This window comes from Coregonus lavaretus (assembly GCF_964263955.1).
Source record: "Coregonus lavaretus genome assembly, chromosome: 11".
Taxonomy (NCBI): domain Eukaryota; kingdom Metazoa; phylum Chordata; class Actinopteri; order Salmoniformes; family Salmonidae; genus Coregonus; species Coregonus lavaretus.
The window spans coordinates 30,600,215-30,616,624 of record NC_139998.1 but is presented as its reverse complement, the minus strand read 5'-3'; the positions used below and the strand labels follow the sequence as shown (position 1 = coordinate 30,616,624).

At 45.1% G+C, this 16,410-nt stretch overlaps 1 pseudogene across 1 annotated transcript; it reads left to right on the top strand.

Annotated features, from left to right (window-relative positions):
- The first annotated feature begins 15,043 nt into the window (after positions 1-15,043).
- LOC311137509 (cholesterol 25-hydroxylase-like protein 1, member 1) lies at positions 15,044-15,995 on the top strand (annotated as a pseudogene). The gene has a single exon. The product of its transcript is annotated as a cholesterol 25-hydroxylase-like protein 1, member 1 (transcript).
- Positions 15,996-16,410: the final 415 nt, after the last annotated feature.

Below are 16,410 nucleotides of genomic sequence, written 5' to 3'. Positions count from 1 at the left end.
GTTAACTAGCTGGCTAGATCACAAAGGACTTGTTAAAATGAAAAGGTCACAACTGTCATTATGCTAGCCTATGCTTGATTTCTTTTTACTTGTAAGGAAGGTAACGTGCGTTGTACACGTAACTACAGTCGGTGGTTATCTAGCTAATTTTCTAAAGCATCTAGCTAACCACAGATCTGTGACCTAACCAAAATAGCCTGTTAGCAAGCAAACAGGGCTTACCTTATTTTACATTTTAGTCATTTAGCAGACGCTCTTATCCAGAGCGACTTACAGTTAGTGAGTGCATACTTTTTTCATACTGGCCCCCCGTGGGAAACGAACCCACAACCCTGGCGTTACAAGCGCCATGCTCTACCAACTGAGCTACAGGGGACATATCACACAACTCCAGCGACAACTCTCGCTTACAGAGGTCGGAAAACGGTAAAATGCATGTGTGCTCATCGGAGTAGTGGTTACGATCCGGTACATAGCACAGAACCGTCCTTGCTTCTGATCGACGGAGAGACCTAAGGTTGGCAAGTTCGCTACAAAGGCCAGGGTAATTAAAAAAATTATAGTAATTTAAAAATGCTAAAGTTGCTTGCTAGGTAATTTGAAAAAAAATAATCTTTGGATCCCCATTAACTGTTGAAGAAGCAGCAGCTATTCTTCCTGGGGTCAACACAAAAAACACTAAAGAACAATATGACTATTTAAAAAAGTAATAAGTAGAAAGTGAAAATAAATAAAAATATATTAAGAAAATTAAGAATAATGTGTGGGTGTGTGTAGAGTTTTTTTTTAAACGCATTGTTCCTTGAAGTGTTGTTTTATTACTTTTTTTAACTGATTTTATTGCTTGTCTGAGTTACCTGAGGTGGAAGAGAATTCCATGTAATCATTGCTCTATACAGTACTGTGGGTCTCCCAGCCTTTGTTCTGGACTTGGGGGCTGTGAAGAGATCCCTGATTGCGTGTCTTGTGGGGTACAGTATGTATAGGTTTTGAGCTGTCTGTTAATTGGCTGAACATTATTGATATTGGCCCTCCCTGTACATTTGAGGGCCAGACATGCTGTTCTGTTCTGGGCCAGCTGCAGCTTTTCTATATATATTTTTTTGCTGCACCTGACCATATAACTGGGCAATAGTCAAGATGCGACAACTAGAGCATGCAGGACTTGTTTGGTTGCATGTGAATTGAATTTACCACAGGTGGACTCCAATCAAGTTGTAGAAACATCAAGGATGATCAATGGAAACAGGATGCACCTGAGCTCAATTTCGAGTCTCATAGCAAACCGTCTGAAGACTTATGTAAATAAGTTATTTCTGTTTTTCGTGTTTAATAAATTAGCAAACATTTCTTAAAAACCTGTTTTCGCTTTTATGGGGTACTGTGTGTAGATTGATGAGGACATTTTTTTTATTTAATCCATTTTACAATAAGGCTGTTACATAACAAAATGTTGAAAAAGGGAAGGGGTCTGAATACTTTTCAAATGCACTGTAGGCTGTGACTTACTTAGAATTAAATACAAATTAAACGAAAAATGCCTTATTAGGGTTAGTGCCTTTGAATTCATTTTTAGAAACATGAGTTTGGCCAGAGTCTGTGGCTTCAGGCCAGCAGCGGAGAAAACCCTCTTAGTGCTTGCAGAGCCACTGGGGATGCTAAACTCCTTTTGGGACACTCTTGCCAGGCTGGGCAGGGATGTGTCGTTTTTTTCTTTTTTTCTGTAGGTAGGCCTAAAGGATTTTAGGTAAAATAACCCTATCAAAACAGAAAGCTCCTTGAAATAGGTAATATGCCAGGCCTATTGGGCCAAAATCAATGATGCCCTATAGTATAGATAATAGAAAGAAAATGAAACAAAACTTTTAAGGGATCAGATTATGTGTTTATAAATCAAATTTTATTTGTCACATACACGTGTTTAGCAGATGTTATAGCGGGTGTAGCGAAATGCTTGTGCTTCTAGCTTCGACAGTCCAGTAATATCTAACAATTACACAACATATACCCAATACACACAAAAAAGTAAGGAATGGGATTTAAGAATATAAACATATATGGACAAGCAATGACAGAGCGGCATGGACTAAGATACAGAAAAATATTATAGAATAGAATGCAGTATATACATATGAGATGAGTTGCGCAAGATATGTAAACATTATTAAAGTGAATAGTGTTCCATTTCTTAAAGTGGCCAGTGATTTCAATAGGCAGCAGCAGCCTCTAATGTGCTAGTGATGGCGATTTAACAGTCTGATGGCCTTGAGATAGAAGCTGTTTTTCATTCTCTCAGTCCCAGCTTTGATGCACCTGTACTGACCTCGCCTTCTGGATGATAACGGGGTGAACAGGCAGTGGCTCGGGTGGTTGATGTCCTTGATGATCTTTTTGTCCTTCTTGTGACATCGGGTGCTGTATGTGTCTTGGAGGGCGGGTAGTGCCCCTGGTAATGCGTTCGGCAGACCGCACCACCCTCTGGAGAGCCCTGCGGTTGTGGGCGGTGCAGTTGCCGTACCAGGCGGTGATACAGCCCGACAGGATGCTCTCAATTGTGCATCTGTAAAAGTTTGTGAGGGCTTTAGGTGATAAGCCAAATTTCTTCAGCCTCCTGAGGTTGAAGAGGCTCTGTTGCGCCTTCTTCACCACACTGTCTGCGTGGGTGGACCATTTCAGTTTGTCGGTGATGTGTACGCCAAGGAACTTGAAGCTTTCCACCTTCTCCACTGCGGTCCCGTCGATGTGGATAGGGGGGTGCACCCTCTGCTGTTTCCTGAAGTCCACGATCATTTCCTTTGTTTTGTTGATGTTGAGTGAGAGGTTATTTTTCTGGCACCACACTCCCAGAGCCCTCACCTCCTCCCTGTAGGCGGTCTCGTCATTGTTGGTAATCAAGCCTACTACTGTTGTGTCGTCTGCAAACTTGATGATTGAGTTGGAGGCGTGCTTGCCCACGCAGTCATAGGTGAACAGGGAGTACAGGAGGGGGCTGAGCACGCACCCTTGTGGGGCCCCAGTGTTGAGGATCAGCGAAGTGGAGATGTTGTTTCCTACCTTCACCACCTGGGGGCAGTCCTTCAGGAAGTCCAGGACCCAGTTGCACAGGGCGGGGTTCAGACCCACGGCCCCGAGCTTAATGATGAGCTTTGAGGGTACTATGGTGCTGAATGCTGAGCTATAGTCAATGAACAGCATTCTTACATAGGTATTCTTCTTGTCCAGATGGGATAGGGCAGTGTGCAGTGTGATGGCAATTGCATCATCTGTGGATCTATTGGGGCGGTAAGCAAATTGAAGTGGGTCTAGGGTGACAGGTAAGGTACAGGTGATATGATCCTTGACTAGTCTCTCAAAGCACTTCATGATGACAGAGGTGAGTGCTACAGGGCAATAGTCATTTAGTTCAGTTACCTTTGCTTTCTTGGGTACAGGAACAATGGTGGGAACAGCAGACTGGGAGAGGGAGAGATTGAATATGTCCATGAACACACCGGCCAGCTGGTCTGAGCATGCTCTGAGGACGCGGCTAGGGATGCCGTATGGGCCGGCAGCCTTGCGGGGGTTAACATGCTTAAATGTCTTAATCACGTCGGCCATGGAGAAGGAGAGGCCACAGTCCTTGGTAGTGGGACTCGTCAGTGGCACTGTGTTATCCTCAAAGCGGGCGAAGAAGGTGTTTAGCTTGTCTGGAAGCGAGACGTCTGTGTCGGCGACGTGGCTGGTTTTCATTTTGTAGTCCGTGATTGTCTGTAGACCCTGCCACACGTCCCGTGTCTGAGCCATTGAATTGCGACTCCACTTTGTCTCTATACTGATGTTTTGCCAGTTTAATTGCCTTGCGGAGCGAGTAGCTACACTGTTTGTATTCTGCCATATTCCCAGTCACCTTGCCATGGTTGAATGCAGTGGTTCGCGCTTTCAGATTTGCGCGAATGCTGCTGTCTATCCACAGAATATCCCAAGAGAGCCATGTTTCCGTGAAACAGAGTATGTTACAGGCCTTGATGTCTCTCTGGAAAAAAATCCTTGCCCGTAGTTCATCGACTTTGTTAACCAAAGATTGAAGATTAGCGAGTAGAATACTTGGAAGAGGTGGGCGCCTCCTAAGTCGGACCAGCAGTCCGCTCCGAGTGCCTCTCCTCCGCCGGCGATGTTTTGGGTCAGCTGCTGGAATCAGTTCAGTTGCCCTGGGGAGAGCAAACAAAGGATCTGCTTCGGGAAAGTTGTATTCCTGGTCGTAATGCTGGTGAGTTACTGCCGCTCTGATATCCAATCGTTTTTCCCGGCTGTATGTAATGATGCAAAACACTTTCTGAGCTAATAATGTAAAAAATAATACATACAAAAACAAAATACTGCAAAGTTTCCTAAGAGCTAGTCGCGAGGCCGCCATCTTCGTCGGCGCCAGGTACACAATGACATCAGTGGGGACCCGTCATTCAAGGCAGGTGGGGCATATTTTATATATATTTTTGCCTGTTTTCCATGTTATTTTGGCATTAATGTGTCACATATCATTTAGCAAACAATGTAAAAAATATATATATTTGAGTTAATAAAACCGCACAAAAACATGGTGTCTTTTTTGCTTTCTTGAGTAAGGCAGCTCCAAAATGCAGGTGTTTCAGCCTAGCTCAGTGCTTTCTGTAGTGGTTGAGCAGGCAGCGGAAAATATGGAGCGTAGGGTTGGTAATGTTCTCTAGTTGCACCGTGATTGGCTCACTGTTCTGTCACTCATGGGGACACTACATCACCACAAAATCTACGGGTAGAGCTCGAAAATTCAAGCCCCTTGGGTGCTGCCATAGAGTTACATTAGAAGTGCTATCCAAGAAGGCTCAAGGTCATTGGCCAGAGATAAAATTACGTCAAATCACGTTATATCTACCGTAGCTTTGATTGGACTGATCATGTCAACATCATACTTTCAAATTCTTAGCTAGCAAGCTAGCAGTCATCATCATGAATCAAGTCGACAATCTACTGGCAAATCCTTTCCAATCCTTGTCATATGAAAATAAATTATAGATAAAACGTATCAGTGCTCATCGGCCATTGGACATAAACATGACACAACAAGTTGGAAATCGCAAATTCAACAATGAGTGGTTTGGAAGGAATCAGTGGCTAACTGCTATTCATTGGAGTGGGTGTGTGGTCCAAGTCTGGGTTTAAGGGTCTCTTTTCCAAGCATAAAAGGATAAACATTCAACACTGTGGACCATAAAAGGAAGAATACATTGGCCATGCTGTCAATACAGCATGACTTCTGCCGCGTTCAAAACAACTGGAAACTTGGAACTGGGAAATCTCAGACTTCAGTGAGTTCAAGACAACTGGGACCTCAGAAAAAAACGAGTTTCGACTGGGAAAATATGGTCATCCAACTCGGAATTCCAGGTCGGGAACTCGGGCCTCTTTCTAGAGCTCCGACCTGAAGATTACTGACGTGATTCAACCTTGTTTTTTTTCAGAGTTCCCAGTTGTCCTGAAAGCATCATAAATCCAGAGAATGCCAGACAATGATGACAAAGTTTGATGACAGAATTTGCCCACAAAGGACTGCCGCGCCACCTTCCTGTTCAAGTGAGCACAGCAGAACAAGGTGAGTCCAAAAATGTCTTGTATGCTGCTGCATAAAGGACTACTGGAGCAAAATTAGAGTGGGCGAGAAGCCGACGCTCCAGCCTTTGGGAAACTCTCGCCACGCTCCAGTCAAATTGGGCACGCTCCACTCCTTGCTCCGCTCCAGCTCTGCTCCGTTCACATACTCAAATCTGTGGACTCTGCTGTAAAGAGAAGGTGAGCTGCCTGGCCTCTAGCAGAACTTGTCAGATGGATAGAGTAGTGCATCTTCATTTGCATTGGTGTCTTTAGTAGGCTAGATTCCAACTCTAAACTGACATTGTCTATCCCTGCAGCCGTACAGCAATGGGAAGCCCTGTGTCAGCTGTGGAGACATGATGATGAGAGGAGCCTTCTCCAGTCACTGGGAGGGAGGACTGGGTTGCAGGAGCAAAGTCAAAATGAGCGGGTACTATACTGTGTACACGCATGCATGGACACTGATGTTTTTGACTAAACATATCATCTTACTTTAAAACTGAAATACAACATGATCTTCTTTTCCAAACCTGATGAAATTGTGCATTCATTCATCTTTTTTCTCTCATTTACAGAAATGATCAACATAATTATAAAAAACACAAACAAAACCATTTCACGGAAAGCAGCCAGTGAGAAGAAATAATCAGAGATAAATATGTTAACATTATGGCAGACAGTGGTTGATGATCAGGCTTGCTCTATGTGATTTAAGAGCAAAACTTCTAGCAATCAGTGGAGGCTGGTGGGAGGAGCTATAGGAGGACTCCGTTCCATTGATTCCATTCCAGCCGTTACAATGAGCCTGTCCTCCTATAGCTCCTTCCACCAGCCTCCACTGCTATCAATGCCTTATTGTTTTCTAATAAATCAAGTGATTATTGTAATGTTATTCAGCTGCTGTGATTGGTGAGTGTTTACATTCTTGTGAGGATTGAGCCCCCAGTCTTGGCGTAGCACCCAGCCTTGTGGTTGCCCTGGTGTGAACATGCAGCAGAGCACTCTCCAGCACAATACAATACAAGTAAACCCTGGTGCTTGTGCTCACTGTAATCACAGACATCCCATTAAAAGCCTATTTATGCTTGCTCTGGCAATGCGCTCCTCTGCCGATCATTTGGGCTGTGTTTTACGGACTACCCGCTGTAGACATCACTAGATTGTAAGCGTAAAATTACTCGGTTTGCAAATTCCATTGAGAGGTGCTAAGTACTCTCGGCCAGAAAACGTTACTGGTGTGTCTGAGCCCTTATGTTTCTTATCCCTGCAACAGCCTCCCCTAGTGCCTTGTTTAATCAATGCAATACCCTACATTTGTCATTGTGAAACAACAATACTCCTCAGTGGCACTACTTTTTCAATTATCTCCCAATTTAACCCACACATTTACAAAGGATGATCTTTTTATGTATTTTAGGTAGGTAGGCTAGACAAAATCTTGGGAGTTTTCCTATTCAACAAAAGTGGGGCAATAGGGCTTGAAATTACTGAAATGCTTTCTAAATATAGTAACAAACAAATTATAAATGACTTACTATAAGATTTCACATTTCTTATAACTGTAAAATATATATGATCATACTTAGTGACAGTACAATATTGCCACTATTTCTGTAACATAATACGCCGGGAGACCGGAAGCAGGTGCAGAAGGTGAGTTTAATAATGAATCGATGCAGATGAACAAAACATGAGAAGCGTACAGAACGTGAGAGAAAACAATATTACCTAATGACTGATGTCTACTGAGGGCTAAATAAAGGGGTAATCAAGGAGATAATGATGACCAGGTGTGCGTAACAATGGGGAGTAGGTGTGCGTAATAATTGTTACCAGGGCCGGTGGTTAGTAGACCGGTGTCGTGTATTGGGATTATGCCTTTGTTAAATGTTTTTCTTGAAGAAATGGAATGTTGTTTATGTTAGGTCAAATGTAGCCGTTTGGAGGGTGACGTCCCAGGGGAGACTGGTGATTGGCCAGAAGAGGGAGCCACCCATCTTTTTGCATTGTTTATAAATAGGGGCTAGACTACAGAAAGGGCAGAACGGCCATTCCAATCTGAGGCGCCGTTCTCCGGGTGTCATGTCACCTGTCACTTATGCTGAAGGCTTGTGATCTGAATAAACTTATGATCAAGGATTCAGTATGAGCGGACTCCTTTGTTTATCAGCAATAATTGCCACCACTCACTCGATACGACACCGGCAACATCGAGCGCTGGAGAGAGGGAGCGGAGTAGGCGTGACAATTCCATATAACTGCCGATGGAGTTTGTGTTTATACAGGATGTACCGCCCACACCTACCCTCAACCAATCATGTCATTACTGTTATGTGGGCAGCTTATCTCTCCCTTTTCTGTTTCCATTCCTCCTTGTTTTGTCCCCTCTTTGTCTGTTGTATCTGTATGTGTGTTTGTCCCCATTATGTGGGTGTGTCTGGAGTGGATCGGGGGGCGTGCTCAGGATCTGCCTCTCCTGTGCAGCTGCGGGTTGTTTCCAGTGATTCCTGCCTACGCAGCTGCATCCTATTCTCTCATCAACCTGCACTACTAATTCCTGGGCATGGCTCTCCACCGGCGCCAGATCGTTGTTCTTACTAGAGAGTTCAGACATACCTCCCAACCTGCCTGCCTGCCTTCCTGCCTGCCTGCCTGCCTCAGCCTCTCCTTCCTCCGGAGCCGACTAGCCCACTCTGTTCCTTTTCCTCAGTTGTTTTTTGGACTAAGACAAATTGAACTTTTATTAAAATAATTTTTGTTTCTTCCACTCCCTTAGTCGTGTTTTGTTTCTCTGAGTGCTGGGTTTAACCATAGCGTAACAGAACGATCTGGCCATGGACCCAACAGAGAAACAGCATGGGGCAAACGAAGACAGCTTTCAACAAGCTATCCAGGCTCAAGGAACGTTGCTAGGACAGCATGACCAATTGATTTGGACTCTTTTGGAAGATAATCATCAACTGCTGAACCAGGTGACTCAGTTAACTACGCAAGTCTCTAAATTGTCTGTTATCAGTTCTCCATCTCTCTCTGACCCCCAGTTTGATGCACCCCAAGTTGTTTCCTCGGACATTATGCAGGCTTCGTTCCATCGGGAACCCCCGGTCACGTCGCCTGAACCGTTCAATGGAGAATTGGACAAGTGCCGGGGATTTTTGCTTCAGTGTGACTTGATTTTTCGGCAGAGACCACTGTCGTTTTCTACTGATTCCTCTAAGGTACATTATGTTCTGGGGCTGTTAAGAGGGAGAGCTCTGGTTTGGGCTGAGGCTGTGTGCTCAAATCAAACTTTGACTGGATTGACTTTTGCTGATTTTTCTGCTGAATTGAAGACCGTTTTTGACCATCCTGACCATGTGGGTAATTCCTCCAAGATACTTTTTAATTTGAGGCAGGGTTCTAACAGTGTGGCTGAGTACTCTATTGAGTTCTGGACGTTGGCAGCGGACTCCAAGTGGAACAATGTGGCACTTCAAGGAGCATTTCTAAACGGTTTGAATGAAGCCATTAAGGATGAACTGGCTGCTCGTGATGAGCCACATGATTTACATTCTCTCGTTTCCCTGTCCATTAAGCTAGACAACCGGTTGCGGGAGAGGCGTCGGGAGAGAGGCGGTCGGCCACATCTAGGAGGACGAGTTCCCCAGCCTTCAACCACTCGAGTCTTGCCTCCCCGGAGCCGGCAGCTTCTTGTTCCTGATCCCATCCCGAGCACAGAGGAGGAACCTATGCAAGTGGGTCGAGCTCGACTACCTCCAGCAGAGCGGCAACGGCGCCTCCAGGCGGGTGAGTGCCTGTACTGTGGAGACGCCACACACATTCTGGCTACATGCCCTAAGCGACCAAAAGACAAGGCTCGCTCGTAACGGTGGGTCTACTTGCGAGCCCAGAGTTAGATCCTGAACCCATCATTCCCCGACTACAAGTACCTGTAACCTTACGTTTCCAGAGTCATTCCCTGCCACTCTCAGCTCTCATAGACTCAGGTGCAGAAGACAACTTTATTAGCCACCAGTTCGTTACACAAGCTCGTATCCCCATGGAGCCACTACCTACCCCCATTCGGGTCACAGCCCTTGATGGGCGCCTCCTCGCGGAGATAACTCATCAAACCACCCACGTTTCCCTAGTGATTTCTGGCAATCATTGTGAAAGCATTCAGTTAAGAGTTATGTCTGGCTCAGCTACCTCCCTAATCCTTGGCTTCCCCTGGTTGGCTCTTCACAACCCACAAATTGATTGGACACGTCACACCATTCTCAGTTGGAGCACTAACTGCCATTCAGAGTGCCTTAGGTCAGCGGTTCCCCCCACTAAGTGTAACCCAACTCATCCCTCAGCTCCTCTCGATCTGTCATCTGTCCCCAAAGAATACCATGACTTAGCGGAGGTTTTCAGTAAGGACAAGGCTCTGTCTCTACCACCACATAGGCCTTATGATTGCCCTATTGAACTGCTTCCTGGTGCTCCCTTGCCCTCTAGTCGCTTATACAATCTGTCCCGACCGGAAAGAGAGGCAATGGAGCAGTATATTGGTGATTCTCTGGCCTCGGGCATAATCCGTCCCTCGTCGTCTCCTTTGGGTGCAGGTTTCTTTTTCGTGGAAAATAAAGACAAGTCGTTACGCCCCTGTATCGATTTCAGGGGTTTAAACAACATAACTGTTAAAAACAAGTATCCCCTTCCACTCATCAACTCAGCTTTTGAACCTCTGCATGGCGCCACAGTTTTCTCCAAGCTCGACCTCAGGAACGCTTATCACCTTGTCCGAATCCGAAAGGGAGATGAGTGGAAAACCGCTTTCAACACTCCACTGGGACATTTTGAGTATTTGGTCATGCCCTTTGGGCTCTCAAACGCCCCTGCTGTTTTCCAAGCCATGGTGAATGATGTTCTTAGGGATTTTTTGAACCGTTTTGTCTTTGTATACCTGGATGATATTCTTGTTTTTTCCAAGTCACCTGAGGAGCATGAGTCACACGTCCGTCAAGTCCTTCAACGGCTCTTGGAGAACAAGCTGTACGTCAAAGCAGAAAAGTGTGAGTTCCACAAACAGTCTACATCGTTCCTTGGTTTCATCATTGAGAGCGGGCAGGTGAAGGCGGACCCCGAGAAGATCCGGGCAGTGACGGAATGGCCCACACCCACCACCCGTAAGCAACTTCAACGATTTTGGGGTTTTGCTAACTTCTACCGTAGATTCATTAAGGGTTTTAGTAAAGTGGTGGCACCCCTTACTAGACTCACATCCCCAAAAGTCCCTTTTCTGTGGTTCCCTGAGGCGGAGCAGGCGGTAGGGGTTTTGAAGGAACTGTTTTCCACCTCCCCCGTGTTGATACACCGCAATACCTCTCTGCAGTTTGTTGTGGAGGTGGACGCTTTGGACTCAGGTGTGGGAGCAGTCTTCTCCCAGCGCTCCCCCACTGACCAAAAGCTTCACCCCTGTGCTTTTCTCTCCAAGAAATTGTCACCCACAGAGCGGAATTACGACGTTGGAAACCGGGAACTGCTGGCGGTCAAGCTAGCACTGGAAGAATGGCGGCACTGGCTGGATGGAGCTGAACTGCCGTTTGTGGTCTGGACAGACCACAAACACTTGGCTTACATCCAAGCCACTAAGAGACTCAACTCACGCCAAGCCAGATGGGCCCTGTTTTTTAGTAGGTTTAACTTTATTCTTACATACAGACCGGGGTCAAGAAATGTTAAACCAGATGCTTTGTCCCGCCAGTTTGCTGACCCTTCGGAGACCAGCGAGCCTGAGGCAGTCCTGCCTTCCTCATGCGTCGTGGCGGCAGTACAGTGGGAGATCGAGTCTCTTGTGAAGACTGCACTTGCCACGGACCCGGGACCGGGTGATGGACCTCCCAACCTACTCTTTGTTCCCGAGACGGTCCGGTCTCAGGTGTTGCAGTGGATTCACACCCCCCGTTTTGCTGGTCACCCTGGGATGAGACGCACGTTGACGCTGCTTAGGAGACATTTTTGGTGGCCTTCAATGGAAACTGACGTTCGGGCTTTTGTGGCAGCCTGTTCAACCTGTGCTCGGGGCAAAGCCTCCCATCAGTCCCCTTCGGGGCTGCTGCTACCCCTCCCAGTTCCCAGCCGTCCCTGGTCCCACATAGCCATGGATTTTGTCACCGGCCTACCCAAGTCTGAAGGTAATGATACTATACTTACCATTGTGGACAGATTCTCTAAATCTGTTCACTATATAGCATTACCAAAATTACCGTCTGCCAGTGAGACAGCGGACCTCCTAGTCCAACATGTATTCCGTCCCCATGGAATACCTGTGGACATCGTATCTGATAGAGGCCCACAGTTTACTTCCCGTGTTTGGAAGGTTTTCTGTTCTGCTTTGGGTGCTTCCGTTAGTCTGTCCTCAGGGTTTCATCCCCAGACCAACGGTCAAACAGAAAGAGCCAATCAAAACCTCGAAGCTACCCTTCGTTGTGTGGCTGCTCAACATCCATCATCCTGGGCCAAACATCTGCCTTGGATAGAGTACGCCCACAACTCCCTCACCACCTCTGCCACCGGCCTTTCACCCTTCGAAGTTACCATGGGTTATCAACCCCCTCTGTTTCCTGCTCAGGAGAAGGAATTGGCTGTTCCTTCGGTTCAGGAGAACCTCCGCTGCTGCCAGAGAGTGTGGAGCGACGCTCGGGAAGCGTTGCTTCGGACCACCGACAGGAACAAGACGACAGCGGATAGGAGCAGGACTCCCGCACCTGTGTTTCATCCTGGTCAAGAGGTTTGGCTGTCATCTAAGAACGTACCTCTTCGTACCAAATCACGCAAGCTGTCTCCTCGGTACCTGGGTCCGTTTGTGGTGGAGTCCATCATTAACCCCGCTGCGGTTCGTTTGAAGTTGCCTTCAGCCATGAAGATACACCCTACTTTCCACGTCTCCCAACTGAAACCTGTGTCCTCCAGCCTTTTGTGTCCACCGGCAGATCCACCTCCACCTGTTTGCCTCATTGACGACCATCCGGCCTACACCGTCAGTAGGCTCCTGGACTCTCGGAGGCGGGGTAGGGGTCTCCAATACCTAGTCGATTGGGAAGGTTATGGACCAGAGGAGAGGTCTTGGGTCCCTAAGCGTTTTGTGTTGGATCCTCAGCTGATCACGGACTTCCATCACGACAACCCTGACAGGCCTGGTGGGTCGCCAGGTGGCGACCATTGAGGGGGGGTTACTGTTATGTGGGCAGCTTGTCTCTCCCTTTTCTGTTTCCCTTCCTCCTTGTTTTGTCCCCTCTTTGTCTGTTGTATCTGTATGTGTGTTTGTCCCCATTATGTGGGTGTGTCTGGAGTGGATCGGGGGGCGTGCTCAGGATCTGCCTCTCCTGTGCAGCTGCGGGTTGTTTCCAGTGATTCCTGCCTACGCAGCTGCATCCTATTCTCTCATCAACCTGCACTACTAATTCCTGGGCATGGCTCTCCACCGGCGCCAGATCGTTGTTCTTACTAGAGAGTTCAGACATTCCTCCCAACCTGCCTGCCTGCCTTCCTGCCTGCCTGCCTGCCTGCCTGCCTCAGCCTCTCCTTCCTCCGGAGCCGACTAGCCCACTCTGTTCCTTTTCTTCAGTTGTTTTTTGGACTAAGACAAATTGAACTTTTATTAAAATAATTTTTGTTTCTTCCACTCCCTTAGTCGTGTTTTGTTTCTCTGAGTGCTGGGTTTAACCATAGCGTAACAATTACGGAGCTGTGCAGAACCCTCCGCATTGTTACACAATTTGGGAGGCACAAGGCATCACCGTACGGCGCTCCGCAATTGCGTCACAGATCAAGCATAAATTGGCTTTTAGACACAAACTTTGTACACCAAAATGGCAGTCGGAACCGGTCCAGAACAGCTTTACGTCCCCCAAATAGGGAATTTGACCACGGGACTGGGTTAGAATAGCTGTGTCAGTGGTTTTCTCCCTTGGGCCCCTGACCTTAATTAATAGCACACCAAAACAGATGATTAGGTAAGATTACACATAAGATTAGGCTACATAAGATGTTCAGGTAAGATTACATAAGATTGGAATCTTTGACTTAAAGTTCTTAGTTCACTAATCTTCAAAAATACATTTTAAGACCACATGGTAAAGAAACAGATTTCATGGACTCTGAACTAATTGTATTGCATGATATTGAGAATCAAAATAATGATTATTGACCATTTTGATGATATGAATAGGTTACCCTGGTGGTCTCCAATTGATATACAGATATGTAATGTTCATTAATGGTGTGGTGGTGTAGATATTCATTTAATAAATTATACTGATTAAGATGCCTTGCAATTTTGTTTTAACTTGTGATAGGTGACATGCATAATTAGCTCATAACTCAAGCAGGGACCAACAGATCTGTATCTGGTATAATATGACTTACCGTTTTGAATAAACTGATTAACTGGTCTGGGGTAAACTGCAAGTGGGAGGACGGTGCTGCAAGTGGGTTGTTCCACGAAAAGAGTGCCTTTTTGATATTTTAAGTAGAAATTGTGCACCAATATTGAATTTTAAAAGTCTGTTATATTAAATAAAGTGGCATTTAATATAGACCACATGTAACATTCAATACATCTGAATTTATATATAAATAAAGACTTGCTAATGTCCCTCTGTGCACCCTCTGTGACCTAGGAAGATTTTAACCCACGTAACCCCAACATTTCTCTAACTTTTCAACATCATTGTAAAGCCCTTGTAAATATATATTTATATTTGATGTGATTCATGTGATTCCTTTCTGTCTGTCCCTCATTTTAAGGTTAATCCTGTTATATGAACTGAACTCTCATTTTAATATGGTGAAACTATTCCTTTTAAAATATATTTTTTAAAGAAACATTTCATATCTAATAATCAAATCATAATGTAAGAGCAGGTGAGCTGGTTCTACTCTTTTTGGCAATTTTCTGGTGTTTTGGGGTGGAAAACTGAGCGGGTTGAGCATAACAAGTCAACCCTGTTACCCATAGATAGACAGGGTAGATATTTTCTAACAATAACATTTATTTTGTGAACCTTGCATTCAATTCCCCCTCCTTGTTGCACACAATACACTTCAATTTCCCCTGTCACAAGGGGATTTATGGCTGATTTAAGATTAAATTGTCAATCCTGTTACTTTATTTGACACTTACTATAGTATTTTTATTTATTTAACCTCTTGAGATGGGAAAATGTGTTTTTTATTCATTTGAACATTTGTTCTTTATGACAGAATGTTAAAATTAGGTGAAATATATATATTTAAGTTACACTACCCAAAAGGTACTCAATTGGTGGAACGACCCAGGCACCAACTTAAACTGTTCAGTGTTGAAATCTTTGTGTGTTCTGGTGGATTTTGTTAATCTTCCGGAAAAGGACTTATTGTTGAAATTGGCTCTTGTTAGGGAACAATCTGCTGTCTCATTGACGTGAGAGCAATGTCCTTAGCTAAGCACTATATAAAGGGAGAATGTCTTCTTCTCTGCACATTACAACCACAGGCATCCAGAGTCACCAGGATGTTGAAAATCACCAAGGTTCAGTTTACTTTGCAGCTTCATACCCTTTCCAGATCCTCAGACAGGCTTTTGCAGCCTCTATGGGACTATTTCCTTTTCAACCACTACTCCCTCATCTCCTCTCCCTGCTTCCCTGTCATACTCTGCTTCTCCAGTTACTTCTTCTCCAGTCTCCCCTTTGCTGTACTAGACCTCCTGGGAGATTAGGTCCCCTCCATTCACCACTACAAGATCCAGCAAGAGAGACGTACAACCATTAGGATGATGGCAAAGAGCTTCGGAAGGGCTGTATATAACCACTTGATCTTTGTTCTGCCTGCTGTGCTGATTCAGACCTGCTTTATGCCTTCAGCGGTGCTGCCTACCAGTGCTCCAACTGTGGTAGAGGTGCTCATTGATGGACTGGCTGCCCTTCTTCTTTTTGACACCCAGTACTTTATGTGGCACTTCGTGCACCACAAGCATCCACAACTGTATCGGTGGATCCATGCCATCCACCATGAATACATGGCACCCTTCTCCTGGTCCACCCAGCAAATCAGCATTCCAGAACTGATAACAGTGGGATTCTGTAGCAACCTGGACCCCATCGTGTTGAAATGCCACCCTTTTACCATCTGGTGCGTCACCATCTTTAGTATCTGGATGTCAGTGGAGGACCACATAGGCTATGACCTGCCATGGGATCTTAACCACCTGGTACCATTTGGTCTGTTAGGAGGAGCACCAGCGCATGACATGCACCACCAGAAGCCCAACAGTAACTATGCACCTTTCTTCAGCCACTGGGACATAATTTTTGGGACTGCCATCCTGGCAGGGAAGAAAACTGAGAAAAAAAGTGTTTTATTCACTGGAAATATGTAAATAGGAAAATTCACTATAATTATTATTACGTTCATGCTTACTTTTTATTGTTTACTGTGCATTGTTCATTAGAATAAAATATGTCTTTGTTTTTATTAATTTGTCATTGTGAAACATCAATTGTATTAAAATGTACTAAACTTTTACACAAGTGCAATGTTTGAACATTTTCAAAATGAATTAGATATAGTAATGGTTAGAATTAGAGCAAAAGTAATGGTCCTTAGTAGTAATACATAGTCAAAAGATACAACTAGACAGGCATTTGCCCTAGAGGATGGCAGCAAACCATCATTTTTAAGCTTTTGTTTGCCTTTCTGATTCAATAAAAAAAATATATATATATACAAAAATTGTAAAAACACAAAAAAATGAAAATAAATAAATAATAATAATAATTGTAAAGTGGTTGTCCATCT